We start from the raw sequence: 17,263 nt of genomic DNA, 5'->3' as shown, positions 1-17,263 counted from the left end.
AATAAAAATACCCTGACTATAAATAAATAAATTGCAAGTGCTTAATAAACAGGGTACTTAGTATATACATTTTTGCAAAAAGGTAAGAAGCTGTCTCACCTCGTCACGGTGTACCCATCTGAGACAGTCCCTAACCTACTAAAGTTAAAAACATATTCTGTACCTGACTTGTGTCATGTCAAAACTTCAATATGGATGGTAAAGTGGTTAGCTGGTTCTAACAGGTTCTGTCCTCTCACTTTCACCTCCAAACTTAATCTGTCACTTTTCCCGCCTCCAGGCCTGTGAACTCCTCGGTGGGTGGGGCCAACCGCCTGGCTCCACCCCACCTGGTGTAGACATCAGACCCTGGAGGAAGGCAACAAGGGTTTTTGTTTGACTGGTGTGAACTATCCAGGGGAGGGGGTGTGTGTGGTGTTATGTCTGTGACTACCTGGCTAGTCCAGGGCATCACATTCCCCCTTGGTGAAATGCAGACCGTCCATCACAGATTTTATTTTTCTGAAAAATATAAACATAAACAACTGTACGCATATTTCAAATCTTCCCTTACGGGAGGCATGGTGCTTCAACGTTACAAACATTAATAAAAACATTTTTATTACTAACGGACGGGTTAATTTTCTTCCGCTCCCCCACCCAAGCAACCTGCACCTTGATGCTGCCCCTAAGAAATGGGCAACACCCCTTTACCCCAGTCCTGGTCCATGTTACCTGAGTGGCAACGGGCACGGTGTCTTGCACCCGGCTGTCACTTCAGGGGACCCCACGTCCAGGGGGACCCTTGACCCCCGGAGGATGGCCACCGGTCCTGGTGGTGACCGGAACCCAGCCTACTCTGCTGCGGGTCCTTCCTCAGCAAGCAAGCACAGAGAGGCGGCTGCCTGCCCGCACAGAGAGGCAGGCAGCCGGTCGCCCGCCTGCACAGAGAGGCAAGCAGCCGGCTGCCCGCACAGAGAGGCGGACGGACCCCTGCACAAAGAGGCAGGCAGGGGTGGGATTCAAATTTTTAACAACAGGTTCTCTGTAAACCCCGCCCATTTGAAAACCACACCCATTCTGTAATCACACCCATTTTCACGCACTTTCCTCAACCAAAAAATACAAGTAATTTAAAGTAAAATCTCCTTCCCTTCCTCTACCTTCACTCTCCTGTCCAGCACCAGTTGTTCCAGTCACTGTCAGTCATATTGTATTAAAAGGTTTTTCTACAGTTTTTAAAAATTATTACTAAAGGAGCCCTGCTAAAATTAGAAACGGACGACTTTCCCCATACAGACCCCATCCCATTATGGCCTCTTTCCCTTGGAGATCCCATCCCATTATGGCCTCTTTCCCCTGCAGACCCCATCCCATTATGGCCTCTTTCCCCTGCAGATCCCATCCCATTATGGCCTCTTTCCCCCTGCAGATCCCATCCCATTATGGCCTATTTTTCCCCTGCAGATCATATCCCATTATGGACTTTTTTCCTCTGCAGATCCCATCCAATTATGGCCCCTTTCCCCCTGCAGATCCCATTCTATTGTGGCCTCTTTTCCTCTGCAGATCCCAGCCCATTATGGCCTCTTTCCCCCTGCAGATCATATCCCATTATGGCCTCTTTTCACCTGCAGATCCCATCCCATTATGGCCTCTTTTTCCCTGCAGATCCCATCCCATTATGGCCTCTTTTCCCCTGCAGATCATATCCCATTATGGCCTCTTTTCCCCTGCAGATCCCATCCCATTATGGCCTCTTTTCCCCTGCAGATCTCATCCCATTATAGCCTCTTTCCCCCTGCAGATCTCATCCCATTATGGCCTCTTCTCCCCTGCAGATCCCATCCAATTATGGCCCCTTTTCCCCTGCAGATCCCATCCCATTATGGCCTCTTTTCCCCTGCAGATCCCATCCCATTATGGCCTCTTTTCCCCTGCAGATCCCATCCCATTATGGCCCTTTTTTCCCTGCAGATCCCATCCCATTATGGCCTCTTTCTTCTGCAGATCCCATCCCATTATGGCCTCTTTTCCCCTGCAGATCCCAACCCAATATGGCCTCTTTTCCCCTGCTGATCCCATCCCATTATGGCCTCTTTTCCCCTGCAGATCCCATCCCATTATGGCCCCTTTTTCCCTGCAGATCCCATTCCATTATGGCCTCTTTCTTCTGCAGATCCCATCCCATTATGGCCTCTTTTCCCTGCAGATCTCATCCCAATATGGCCTCTTTTCCCCTGCAGATCCCATCACATTATGGCCTCTTATCCCCTGCAGATCCCATCCTATTATGGCCTCTTTCCCCCTGCATATCCCATCCCATTATGGCCTCTTTCCACAGCAGATCCCATCCCATTATGGCCTCTTTCCCCCTGCAGATCCCATTCCATTATGGCCTCTTTCCCCCTGCAGATCTCATCCTATATGCTCCTTCTCCCTTGTAGATCCTGTCCCATATTGCCCCTCTCCCCATATAGTTCCCATCTTAATGCGGCTCCTCTCCCTGCTCCCTGCATCTTCGGCTCACTGAGCGCTTACCTGCTCCAAGCACCAGCAGGCTCTCCTCTGTCTTCCATCCTGCGCGGCACTCTGCAGGCTGACGCTGACAGGGTGTGTTTGTGACCCCAGGGGTCACAGAATAACATTACATACACACAACTCCCTCCCCAGGTCAGGAACACCGGTCAAACAAAACCCTTGTTGCCTCCTTCCAGGGTCTGATGTCCACATCAGGTGGGGCGGAGCCAGGCGGTTGGCCCCACCCACCAAGGAGTTCACAGGCCTGGAGGCGGGAAAAAGTCAGTTTAGTGAAGGAAGTTGAAGTTGCAGGTTGAAGTGGAGAGGTGGTAGAGAGAGAAGGAGAGACTGTGTGTGTTTGGGTTGGAGCCCAGACACCATCAGGAAGGTCGGCAGACAGTAGTGGCCGTCTGCAGGAGTTGGTGGAGGTCTGCGGAACCATAGGACCGGGGTCGGGCGGTGGCCCGCTGGTACTGAACCGGGGAGCGGATTGAAGCCAAGCACCAAGGCAGGGTACTCAGACCCCGACTAGGCTCGGAAGCCGCCGTAAAGGTCAAATTCTCTGATTGCGGTCTGGACCTCAGGGGTTCATTCCCAACCAAGTCCCGTCAGAAGGCAACAGCCCAACCCGTCCGGATAAGAGCCACCGCCAACGGCCAGACATCAAAGGGCCAGCGCCTGCGTGCAAAACGGGCTCTCCCGACACATACAAGCCGGGGAGCGGACTACCCGTGGGAATCCATAGGGGTCAAACACTTACACATAGGTGCAGGGAATGACAGCCACCATCAACCCGTCTGGGGAGAGTGAAGACACTGCAGCCGATGCGGGCCCCGTCCACCCAGCCATTTGGTTTACCAGAGACTCTGTTCTTGTCTACCTGAGTGAGTACACCAGTGCCATCCGGCACCGTGCTGCACCGTAACGCTGCCCCCGCGTCCATGCTGCCACCCCGCATTGGCACCTGTACCTATTCACCCTCACTACTCCCCAACCGGGGCCCCGGGACCAACAGCCCCTACCCACGGAGGGGTCAACACCTTAGCTGCTCTCCACCATCGCTCCCGGGATTCCCCGTCACCAGCAGCGGTGGCGCCCACCATCACCATGACCCGTGGGTGGTGTCACAACCGACATCCCACCACAAACCTTCCCTCCCTTTTCACTCGTGGGTGAGGAGGCGCTGCTTGAGCCCCCGGGTCCGGCCCCGTGCTCGAGCCATCGAGGAGCAGAAGCACCGGACCCGAGCACCAGCAAACCCCCAGGCGAGCGGCTTTCCCCAAACCCCCCACCGCCCGCGACACAGAGGTGCTGGAAATTGCTTGGCACCAGTGGGACACTAATGGAGTCCAACAGCCACTTTTTGGATGTCACTAACTGGCAGCACTCTTTTAAATTAAAATGGTTTGGAAAAATTGGCAGGAGGGGAGAATGCAGAGATGGTGGGACTTGCTTGGCACAAGTGGCACAATAATGGAGGACAGCAGCCACTCTTTGGATTGCACTAACTAGCAGCACTCTGCAATTAAAGTGGCTTTGCTAAAAAGGGCAGGAGGGTACAGTGGCCGGGTTGTGGGTCAGTGTAGAGGAAAGGAAGCCTCACTTTTTATCCCTCCTAATGGTGAAATTCAGCAAGGAAGTCCCTGAGCTTAGCTACACAGACGCTCTTATCTGTGGCTGTAAAAAGCGTTTCCACGGACCTGACTGTCACCTATGGCTCTGAGCCAGGTGTAATTAGCCCTTAAAAGGGCTGAAATAAAATTCTGTCCCTAAACTGTAGAACGCTGTGTGTATAGCGTACACAGCAGGATCGGCGACAGGAGCTACGTGAGCGGTGACTGACACCCAGACGCAGAAGGCAGATAATGGCGTGCTGGTAGAAAATGTCAGTTTTTATAATGCAAGGACATGTGACATGGACAGCCTATGACACATGCCCTTGCTTCTCTGGCAAAAAGTACACTTAGCCGTGTGTGTGTCTGGGATTGGCTGACATGCTGGCCCGCCCCACTACACACGCGCTTAGGGAAGAAAGAAGAAAAAAAAATGGCGATCGCCATTATCCCAGCAGCAGTGATCTGAACGCGCAGCCCCCACACACTATATACTGAAATTTGATAATACTGTGAGTCACAGAGTGACTCACACTATTACAGTGAAAAGCCAGCTAGTAATTAGCTAGGCTTTTTGCTGATAGAACCGTTCTCGAACGTAACTCGAGCTAACGAACTTTTAGCAAAAAGCTCGAGTTCTAGTTCGATCTAGAACACCCCCCAAAATCACTCGAACCACGAACTGGAGAACCATGAACCACGAACCGCGCTCGACTGTACCGCTAAGCAACAGAAGCTCAGGATGAAAGGATATACAAGCGCGACTTTTGCCAACCTTTCCAAGCTCGGGGTCGCCAATAAGAACGCACTAGCGATCACCAATCGGAGCTGAGGGGAGCGTGTAAAAAGGACATCTAGGTGGCCACAGCGCCAAACACCACGCCCCTAACATAGGTGTGAGTTGTCAAATAGCTGCTGTGTGACACATCCCCAATGACAAGCAAGGTCGTTCTGCAGGTCCGTATCGCTGCTGCGTCGTTGGCTAGATCTGCCTGTTTGACAGCTCACCAGCGACTGTTTAGAGACTTTCCAGCGATCCTTGCCAGGTCGGCATCGCTGGTGGGATCGCTAGAAAGTCTCAGTGTGTAAAGGAGCCTTTAGAAAGCAAGCAAAGAGTGTAAAAAGTTCCTGCTGAGCTTTCTAACAAGTATTTTGCTTAATTCCAGAGCTGTTTCACCTTCACACAGCTGAGTACTGCTGTAAAATTTCCTATAGTATAGGAGAAATTATAACAGCTAGTTTCCTTTCAACATCTCAGAATTTATTTATTTTACTCATTTATTTACTGACATTATATTCCGCAGCGTTTTACAGACATTACCATCACTGTGTCCATTGGCACTCACACTCTAAATTCCATAGCGGTAAGGGCCTAAACTTCTTGCAAATATTGTCCTTGTGGGATCACAGGACCGCATGACTGCAGTGTTGCAAAGTGACAGATTTATCCACTGTAATACCATGCTGCTTCTAGAATCATTCGCAAATTAAAGATAGACCCTACAGAGGTGATGATAACTGGTGATAACTGGTGAAAATGAAGATTACAAGTAAAGTGCCCGGCTAGATCCCCCACCCCCCTCCCCAGAGGCTAGGTGGAGGCCGGCATGACATGGCTAGGGGGGATAGGGTGAGGTGAGAGAGGGGTCGGGGTATAGGGACCATTAGGAGATAGTATAGTGAAGCCCATAGGGGGAAGGAGCCATTGCTACGCGTGGCAGAACTATTCTGCACAATAATAGTTACCTTAAAAAACAGATATCCTCCTAAGATAGCCAAATCTAAAAAAACCCCACTCCAACTTCCAAAAATATTAAGCTTTGATATTTACGAGTCTTTTGGGTTGATTGAGAACATAGTTGTTGATCAATAATTTAAAACAATCCTCTAAAATACAACTTGCCTAATAATTCTGCACAAGGTGTATGGTTGCATTACAGTTATGTCCATACTTTACCAGTCTATCTAATGCTGAATTCCTGAGTTGGAATCACTGAGGCCTATACAGCTGACTTGTTATTTCTGTTTGTCTGCAGATCAGGAACAAGACACCTTGGAAGGGGACTGTTTCACTCCAGGGTATCATTGCTCATATCTACAGCCCCACCGTCTCTTGAATTTCGGTCCCTTATCTTAGTTTTCCTGAAAGACTGTGCTTGTTCTAGCGAGCGCTAATGAATAAGCACGCAAAGCCATGAAATGGGAAATAACGGCATAGCTTAATCAGGCATTCAACCTCATGCCTTTCTTATCAAGCGTGGAGAGAGACGGACCTCAAGTAACTGTTAACCTTTTTAGCTCGAGATTTGGGCACTTCGTAGGTCATTCATGGCTTTTACATTTTTAGCACAAGCGTGTGGTGATACAAGGGTTAACGTGATCTTAACATTTTTAGACAGGCAAAATCTATGGTTTGTAATTATATTTGTAACATATTTTAGTGCCAGCACATTACATTGCCGTTTGTCATTAGGAAAGCTTTCTGGTGCTAGCTGATAAAAACCCTTCATCACAAAAGGCTGCAGCTGCCTTCAGCATTAATATTGTGGAGCAGGTCTTGGTGTAGAGACAGGTAGGTCTGGTGTACGCTGGGCAAGTCAAGTCTGCACCAGCACCGATCAGCGGAGTTAAGTCTGAATGTAACCTTAGCGGAAGGCTATTTCTTACCAAGATAAGGGACCAAAGGAAATCAGCCAATCAGATAGCAGAGGCACAGGAACTCTGAATGAAATGGCGTAAAACTGACTTTTTCAGATTTTCTTTAAAAAATTGTATTTACTTTGTAATCATGAAAAACAATAAATACTGGAAAATAAAAAAAAAACATAAATGACAGAAGGTTTATTATCAATATCCAGTTATTTGTTATAATGAAGAGTGATCCTTACATTTCTATAAGACATGGAGAGAGGGTCATGGATATCAAGTGACACCTGATCAGTATTGTGCTGCAGTCATGAAACATGCACTCTGTGATGTAAATTGCACAGTTGTTTGTTTTTAGAAGCAGTTTGTAATTGTACTAATTAAAGGGATTATCCACTACTTAAGGTACCGTCACACTAAGGGGTGCTTCACACATAGCGAGATCGCTACCGAAATCGCTGCTACGGCACGGTTTTGGTGACGCAACAGTGACCTCATTAGCGATCTCGCTGTGTGTGACACTGAGCAGCGATCTGGCCCCTGCTGCGAGATCGCTGCTCATTACACACAGCCCTGGTTCATTTTCTTCAAAGGCGCTCTCCCGCTGTGACACACAGATCGCTGTGTTTGACAGCGAGAGAACGACGAAATGAAGCGAGCAGGAGCCGGCATCTGGCAGCTGCGGTAAGCTGTAACCAGGGTAAACATTGGGTAACCAAGGTGGTTACCCGATATTTACCTTAGTTACCAGCCTCCACAGCTCTCATGCTGCCTGTGCTGCCGGCTCCGGCTCTCTGCACATGTAGCTGCAGTACACATCGGGTTAATTAACCCGATGTGTACTGTAGCTAGGAGAGCAAGGAGCCAGCGCTAAGCAGTGTGCGCGGCTCCCTGCTCTCTGCACATGTAGCTGCAGTACACATCGGATTAATTAACCCGATGTGTACTGTAGCTAGGAGAGCAAGGAGCCAGCGCTAAGCAGTGTGCGCGGCTCCCTGCTCTCTGCACATGTAGTTGCAGTACACATCGGGTTAATTAACCCAATGTGTACTGTAGCTAGGAGAGCAAGGAGCCAGCGCTAAGCAGTGTGCGCGGCTCCCTGCTCTCTGCACATGTAGCAATGTTATGATCGCTGCTGCGTCGCTGTGTTTGACAGCTAAGCAGCGATCATAACAGTGACTTACCAGGTCGCTGTTACGTCACAGAAAATGGTGACGTAACAGCGACGTCGTTGTCGCTGTTGCTATGTGTGAAGCACCCCTAAGCGACGCTCCAGCGATCCCACCAGCGACCTGATCTGGCAGGGATCGCTGGAGCGTCGCTACATGGTCGCTGGTGAGCTGTCAAACAGGCAGATCTCACCAGCGACCAGTGACCAGCCCCCAGCCAGCAGCGACGCGTGGAAGCGATGCTGCGCTTGGTAACTAAGGTAAATATTGGGTAACCAAGGAAAGCCTTCGCTAGTTATCTGATATTTACCCTGGTTACCAGCGCACACCGCTTAGCGCTGGCGCCCCGCACTCCTAGCCAGAGTACACATTGGGTTAATAAGCAAACCGCTGTGCTTATTTACCCGATGTGTAGTCTGGCTACTTGTGCAGGGAGCAGGGAGCCGGCACTGGCAGAATGAGAGCGGCGGACACTAGTAACTAAGGTAAATATCGGGTAACCAGCGAAGCACTTCGCGGTTACCCGATGTTTATCTTGATTACCAGCGTCCGCAGAAGCTGTCTCCCTGCTCCCTGCACATTCAGTTGTTGCTTTCTCGCTGTCACACACAGCGATATGTGCTTCACAGCGGGAGAGCAACAACTAAAAAACGGTCCAGGACATTCAGCAACAACCGGCGACCTCACAGCAGGGGCCAGGTTGCTGCTGGATGTCACACACAGCAATATCGCTAGCAAGATCACTGTTGCATCACAAAAATCGTGCCTCAGCAGCGATGTTGCTAGCGATGTTGCTTAGTGAGACGTGGCCTTTAGACAACCCTTTCTCATTCCCCATGTGCGCCCCTATAAAAATAAAAAAGCCTATTCTCACTTCCAATGCCGGTGCGCTTCCAGCAATGTCAGAACTCGCGTTCCCAAACCCACGTGATACTGTTATGACATACTGAACCAGAGCATGATCCTCTCCCATCAGAGACTGAGCCACAGAGCAGTATTCCAACATGACAATGACCCCAAATACAACTCCAAGATGACCACTGCCTTGCTAAAGAAACTGAAGCAGGCTTTACACGCTGCGATCTCACTAGCGAGATCGCAAGCGATTCTACCCGCCCCCCGTCGGTTGTGCGACACGGGCAAATCACTGCCCATTACGCACAACCTCGCTTACCCCCATCACACAGACTTACCTGTCCTGCGACGTCACTCTGGCCAGTGATCTGCCTCCTTCCTAAGGGGGCGGATCGTGCGACTTCACAGTGACGTCACACGGCAGGCGGCCAATAGAAGCGGAGGGGCGGAGAAGAGCGGGACGTAAACATCCCGCCCACCTCCTTCCTTCCGCATAGCCGGTGGAGGCAGGGAAGGAGATGTTCGTCACTCCTGCGGTGTCACACATACCGATGTGTGCTGCCGCAGGAACGAGAAACAACATCACTAATGAGTGTTAAACAATTTTTTGTTTTAGGACAACCTCTCCGCGGCAAATGATTTTTGCCGTTTTTGCAATCGTTTTAGGTCGCACATAAGTGTCACACACTGCGATATCGTTAATGACTCTGGATGTGCGTCACAAACAACGTGAGCCCGACGATAAATCATTAACGATATCGTAGCGTGTAAAGCTCGCATGAGGGTAAAGGTGCTGGACTAACCAAGCATTTCTCCAGACCTAAACCATATTGAGCATCTTTGGGGAATCATAAAACAGAAGGTAGAGGAGCACAGTATCTCTAACATCCATCAGCTCCGAGATGTGGACATGGTGGAGTGGAAGTGGATTCCAGTGACTCCTGTGAGGTTCTAGTGAACTCCATGCTCCAAGACAGTCAGGACAGTGCTTGAAAATAATAGTGTCTACACAAAATATTGTCACTTTGGTCACAAATTGGCCATTTTCACATAGGGGTGTACTCAGTTTTCTTGCAAGTGGTTTTGAAATTAATAGCTGTGTGTTATTTAGAGGGCACCAAATTTACACTGTTATACAAGCTGTACACTGACTAGTTTACATTATATCAAAGTGTCATATCTTCAGTGTTGTCCAATGAAAACATATAATAAAATATTTACAAAAATGTGAGGGGTGTACTCACTTTTGTGATAAACTATACATTTGTGAGCAAAGATTTTCAGATGGACACAAATTTTGGTTTTCACAGAGTTTGCAGGTTCAGGTTTTGTGGTGGCAATTTGTATTAACTTTATATTGTTATATTGTTGTATGATCAATTGCAAAAAATTTGCTGCTATAAAAATTAACTTTATCAAAAAATCCCCATTTCCCCTGACTTTCAAAAATCTCACAAGATCACCTGCCTACATAATTTCAGTTATCTTCTCTTGAGGTAAGGAGAGAGTGTTAGGCTACTTTCACATTACATTCTTTTGCATCCATCAGGTCTGTCATTCCGACGCAACGACCAATCCGTCGTTTTTTAGATGTCAACTGATGCAACCGATGTGTTATTTCACAGGATTTTGTTCACAGGAATCCTGTGAAAAAACTGATCCGTTGCATTCGTTACATTTGTTGTGCTTCCGTTTTTTGACGGCTCCGTCGTGATCCGTTTGTGTTTGGGACATCCCAGTGGATGTGCCAAACATGCTGGACATGCTCAGTAGAGCATGATGGAATCCAGCACTGGATCCATCATGTGATGGATTACGATGGAATCCAGCAGAATAGTTATCCATTACAGCTTGTGATGGATGGCGACGGACACCTGTGGAGTCCGTTTTTTTGCTTCTCCAAAAAACGTTACATGCAGCATTGCTCCTGCCTGATAATCAGTCAATAAACGACTGATCCGGCACGCTGCGGATGCAACGCAAGGCCATCCGTTGCAATCCGTAGCTAATAGAAGTCTATGGGAAAAAAAAGAATTCCTGCAAAATATTTTGCCAGTTACCATAATTCCTCAAGGCGATGGATTGCGATGCATACAAAACAACGCAAGTGTGAAAGTAGCCTTAGGCTCTCTCTCTCTTCCTCTCTCTCTATCTCAAATCATTGTCTTCATTTGTTAACATGGTAACCTCCAAAGAAAGACGGAAAGTCATCATTCTTATGCATCAAAAGTGCTTTACAGGCAAGAAAATTGCTGCTTATAAGATTGCCCTTAAATCAACCATTTATGGGATCATCAATACCTTCAAAGTGAGGTGATCAAATACTGTGAAGAAGGCTTCAAGGAACATAAGAAAGTCCAGCAAGTGTTTGGAGCATCTCATAGAAATGTTTTATGCCGCGGTTTCAGGACTTAATCCGGTGACCTCTTGCTGCTGGGTTGTTTCACTTCCCTTTTGAGTTACAGCCTTGTCAGTCTCTGTCCAACTGCTGATGGTTCTCTTATATTTGCTTTTCTTCCCTAGATTTGCTGTTGCTAAGGCGTTTATCACTTTTTTGTTTTGGCTTTGTCCTATCACATCCTGGGTGGGGTTATTGTTACTCACTATGCACTTGCCTTCTTTGCTGGCTATAGATTATGGTAGATGTTTGCTAAAAACAATGAAGGGATTTTGCCTGCAAGGCATAGACCAGTTGTATTACCTCTCTGTGTTTTCTTGCTTACCTTCCCTACACCTTTCCTCTCTCTTCCTGGGACATTTCTCTTGCTTTCATTTATTATATCCCTTTTTTCTCCCTTGTACGTGTGCTTTAATTTTCCGCAACTTGGGTTCCCATTTATCTGTGCACACTTTCTTTTGGTTGTGCATTGCGGCCTCCTCTCTGGTTCCTCAGGAAGAACAATAAACCACTCAATGGCCTTTCAGGGAGCTAGGTTTGAGTAGATGTTTTTAGTTGAGTGGCTATGGATATTTTAATCTGTACAGGAACCACTACGGTGTGGGTGCAGCTGCTGTGTTGTAGGCTTCTTTTCTCCTTTTACCTGTGATTGTGTTAGGAACATGCATAGCAAGATGATTCAGTTACAGGATCGGTTCAGCAAGAGTGCAGCGTTTGCTTAATAATGGCAGCAGGCAGAGGTCAGGGCATCTGTAAGCACAGTGACGTGAAGGCTTCTACTGTAGAGGCTGGACTGGTGTCAAGAATGGCACCATAAAAGCAACTTCTCTCCAAGTACAACATCAAAGAGAGACTAACATTGTACTAGAAATACAGGGATTGGACTGTAGAGGACAGGGGTAAACTTTTCTTTGTTGACACCCTCTTCGGACAGTTTGGGGCATCTAGAAGAATGATTGTCAGGGAAAAAAAGGTGGCTATTACCATGAGTCCTGTGTCATGCCAACAGTAAAAGATCTTGTGACCATTCTTGTGTGGGGTTACCTTTTAACCAAGATAGTAGTCTCACTCATAATTTTACCTAATAAAACTACCATGAATAAAGAATGGGATCTAAACATCCTCCAAGAGCAACTTAAACCAATAATGCTATAGCAGTTTTGTGATGAGCAATTTTATTTACATCGTGATAGAGCACCGTCACAAGTAGAGTTGAGCGCGGTTCGCGGTTCGTGGTTCTCCAGTTCTAAGCTCGAGTGATTTTTGGGGCTGTTCGAGATCGAACTAGAACTCGAGCTTTTTGCAAAAGCTCGATAGTTCTAGATACGTTCGAGAACAGTTCTAGCAGCAAAAAGCAGGGCTTTTTACAGCTACAGTGTGCAGGAGCCATCGCTGGCAGCCTGCCACAAGCTGGTAACCAAGATAAACATCGGGTATCCAAGCAAAGCGCTTTGGTTAGTAACCCGATGTTTATCTTAGTTACGTGCAGGAAGCCCACACTTCCCCGCTCAGCTCGCTCCGCCCCCTCCTGCCCGCGGCATGTACACATATACACACACACACGTACACATACATACATACACACACACATCCCCCCCCCCGCTCGGCTTACCTGCGGTGATGAAGTCCCGCCATCCCGACCTCAGCGCTGTCACTGTCCTCCATGGCCGCCGCTTGTCACATCACCTCTCGCTTCCGACCCGAGACTGACTAGCGGTGACGTCACGGACCTCTCGCGATATTTGGCTGTGAAGGCGCCGGTCACTGAACTCAGTGACAGGGGCTGTCGGCAGTGCTGGAGATCAGCGCAGGTAATGTACCTCGCTGGCAGCAGCACTTGTCATCCCCTGCAGTGACCTGGGCTGACCCATTGATGTTAGCTCAGGTCACTGCACTGCTCTCCCAGCCAATGGGGAACATCCTGCTCTTCATTGACTGGGACAGTGTGGATCGTCATGGCAACCCCTTGGATTACAGCAGACCTGGATTTGTTTTTCATTCTAATAAATTGGTTAAAGAGGGAATGTTTTGGGGAGTGTTTTTTCAAATAAAAATGTGTTTGTCGTCTATTTTTTTTTATTACTGACTGGGTTGGTGATGTCGGGTATCTGATAGACGCCTGACCTCACCAACCCCAGGGCTTGATGCCAGGTGACATTACACATCTGGTATTAACCCCATATATTACCCCGCTTGCCACCGCACCAGGGCGCGGGATGAGCTGGGGCGAAGCACCAGGATTGGCGCATCTAATGGATGCGCCACTTCTGGGGCGGCTGCGGCCTGCTATTTTTAGGCTTGGGAGAGTCCAATAACCATGGACCTCCCTAGTCTGAGAATATCAGGCCCCAGCTGTCTGCTTTACCTTGGCTGGTGATCCAATTTTGGGGGACCCCTACGTGTTTTTTTTTTTAAATTATTTATTTAATTTAAAATAACAGCGTGGGGTGCCCTCAGTTTTGGATTACCAGCCAAGGTGAGGTTGCCAGCTGTGGTCTGCAGGCTGCAGCCGTCTGCTTTACCCTAGCTGGCTACAAAACTAGGGGGAACCCTACGTCATTTTTTTTTCATTTTTTTGGCAAAATACAAAGCTAAGCACCCTTTAGTGCCACATGAAAGGCACCAAAGGGTGCTCCACTTTTTCTCCATTTTTTCTCCACTTTTTCTCCACTTTTTCTCCACTTTTTCTCCACTTTTTCTACATTTTTTCTCCACGTTTTCTACACTTTTTCTCCATTTTTTTCTCCACTTTTTCTCCACTTTTTCTTCACTTTTTCTCCACTTTTTCTCCACTTTTTCTCCACTTTTTCTACACTTTTTCTACACTTTTTCTCCATTTTTTTCTCCACTTTTTCTCCACTTTTTCTCCACTTTTTCTCCACTTTTTCTCCACTTTTTCTCCATTTTTTTCTCCACTTTTTCTCCACTTTTTCTCCATTTATTCTCCACTTTTTCTCCACTTTTTCTCCATTTTTTTCTCCACTTTTTCTCCACTTTTTCTCCACTTTTTCTCCATTTTTTTCTCCACTTTTTCTCCACTTTTTCTCCACTTTTTCTCCATTTATTCTCCACCTTTTCTCCACTTTTTCTCCATTTTTTTCTCCACTTTTTCTCCACTTTTTCTCCATTTATTCTCCACTTTTTCTCCACTTTTTCTCCACTTTTTCTCCATTTTTTTCTCCACTTTTTCTCCACTTTTTCTCCACTTTTTCTCCATTTATTCTCCACTTTTTCTCCACTTTTTCTCCATTTTTTTCTCCACTTTTTCTCCACTTTTTCTCCATTTATTCTCCACTTTTTCTCCACTTTTTCTCCACTTTTTCTCCATTTATTCTCCACTTTTTCTCCACTTTTTCTCCATTTTTTCTCCACTTTTTCTCCACTTTTTCTCCACTTTTTCTCCACTTTTTCTCCACTTTTTCTCCACTTTTTCTCCATTTATTCTCCATTTATTCTCCACTTTTTCTCCACTTTTTCTCCATTTTTTTCTCCACTTTTTCTCCATTTATTCTCCACTTTTTCTCCACTTTTTCTCCACTTTTTCTCCACTTATTCTCCACTTTTTCTCCGTTCTTTTTCTATGGTCGGTCTACCCATTAGCTCTGCCATGCATACTGTAGCTCTACACCTACTGCACATGTTACTTTATGATTGACATCTCTTTCATACCAGAGCTGTCTAAGTCTACTCTGACCCCATATTTGTCATTACTATATTGTCCTTGTACTGTATTATGACATTTGTATCATGTGTTTCATTTCTTGCTGTGTTGCAATTATTTTGCTGCATCCCAATTGTACCTCTACATTGTTCGAGTTTATGTTATTGTTCTCTCACTCTTATGTGATACTGATTATTGTCATTTTTCATGATTACATGCAGATAAGTCCAATCTGACGAAGGCTCAGGCCGAAACGTCATTTGTAACTTGTTTTGGACAAAAACATATATGCTTATGAAAAAAAAAAATGTTCTTAATACGGACCAATAAAGAGTGATTTTGCATTACTATCCATTGTGACTTACTGACTTAGTCTGGGAGATTTAGAGTGCCGAGGTTACTCACTAATTTTATCTATTATTACCTCTGAGCACCTATATACCAGTGAGCAGAGCTTCCTCTACAGTAGTTCTCCTGATTAGGCATGCCCTTACCTCATGAGCAGGGCATTGCAGCTTTGGTAGCAACCATTACGACATGGACTCTGCTGCTGTGGACCCGGGGAGAGTGAATGCAGATTCATTGCACCCACACTCCTCACATGAAGGGTCTGCACTCCTAGAAAATGGGGTATACGTTCCCTGAGTGTCTCCCCTCCATATTCTAGACGGTCCAGAGTCGTCGTGGGACCCCTTTATTTTTTTTCTTACAATAAATTGGTGAAAGAGGAAATGTTTTGGGGACTGTTTTTTCAAATAAATTTCTTTTGTCGATTTTTTGTTTTTGTTAGTACTGACAGTTTATGATGTTGGGTATCTAATAGATGCCATGACATCACAAACTGCTGGGCTTGATCTCAGGTGACTTTACAGCTAGTATCAACCCGATTTATTACCCCGTTTGCCACTGCACCAGGGCACGGGATGAGCTGGGGTGAAGTGCCAGGATTGGCGCATCTAGTGGATGCGCCACGTCTGGGGTGCCTGCGGCATGCTATTTTTAGGCTGTGAAGGCCCAATAACTATGGACCTTCCCACCCTGAGAATACCAGACCACAGCTGTCCACTTTACCTTGGCTGGTGATCCAATTTGGAGGGGACCCTACTTTTTTTGTGTAATTATTAATATTTATAAAATAATTATAAAAAAGAGCCTGAGGGGACCTCCACATTGGATCCCCAACCACGGTAAAGCTGCCAGCTGTGGTTTTCAGGCTACAGCCGTCTGCTTTACCCTAGCTGGCTATCAAAAATGGGGGGACCCAACGTCATTTTTTTTTTTGAACTATTTTTTAAATAGAAAAAATTAATGGGCTTCCCTGTATTTTGATTGCCAACCAAGGTAACGGCAGGCAGATGGGGTGGCAACCCATAGCTGTCTGCTTTATCTGTGCTGAGAATCAAAAATACCGCGGAGCGCTACGTCATTTTTTTAAAGATTTATTTTTACAGCACTGTGATGTCCAGCAATCAAAATACAGGGAAGCCCATTTTATTTTTAGTTATTTATATAAATAATTTAAAAAAATAAATATGGGCTCCCGCTGCATTTTTTGTATTGCTAGCTAAGGGTAATCCAAGCAGCTACTGGCTGCTAAGCCCCACTGCTTGGTGTTACCTTCACTGGCAATGGAAAATCCAGGGAAGCATTTTTTATTTTTTTTGCCAAAAAACTACAAAAAAAGGACGTGAGTTTCGCCATATTTTTGTATGCTAGCCAGGTATAGCAGGCAGGTGCTGGAAGAGTTGGATACAGCGCCAGAAGATGGCGCTTCTATGAAAATGCCATTTTCTGAGGCGGCTGCAGACTGCAATTCGCAGCAGTGGGGCCCAGAAAGCTCAGGCCAACCTGTGGTGCGGATTCCAATCCCCAGCTGCCTAGTTGTACCTGGCTGGACACAAAAATGGGGCGAAGCCTACGTCATTTGTTTTCTAATTATTTCATGAAATTCATGAAATAATAAAAAAAGGGCTTCCCTTTATTTTTGGTTCCCAGCCGGGTACAAATAGGCAACTTTGGGTTGGGGGCAGCCGTACCTGCCTGCTGTACCTGGCTAGCATACAAAAATATGGCGAAGCCCACATAATTTTTTCAGGGGGCAAAAAACTTCTGCATACAGTCCTGGATGGAGTATGCTGAGCCTTGTAGTTCTGCAGCTGCTGTCTGTCTGTATGGAGAAGAGCAGACAGCAGCTGCAGAACTACAAGGCTCAGCATACTCCATCCAGGACTGTATGCAGAATTTTTTTGCCCACCAAAAAAATGACGTTGGCTTCGCCATATTTTTGGATGCTAGCCAGGTACACCAGGCAGCCACGGGCTGCCTCCAACCCCCAGTTGCCTATTTGTACCCGGCTGGGAACCAAAAATATAGGGAAGCCCGTTTTTTTTTAATTATTTCACTTATTTCATGAAATAATTAA

Source organism: Anomaloglossus baeobatrachus, chromosome 9 (genome assembly GCF_048569485.1).
Source record: "Anomaloglossus baeobatrachus isolate aAnoBae1 chromosome 9, aAnoBae1.hap1, whole genome shotgun sequence".
NCBI lineage: Eukaryota > Metazoa > Chordata > Amphibia > Anura > Aromobatidae > Anomaloglossus > Anomaloglossus baeobatrachus.
Note: the sequence above shows the minus strand (reverse complement) of the source record.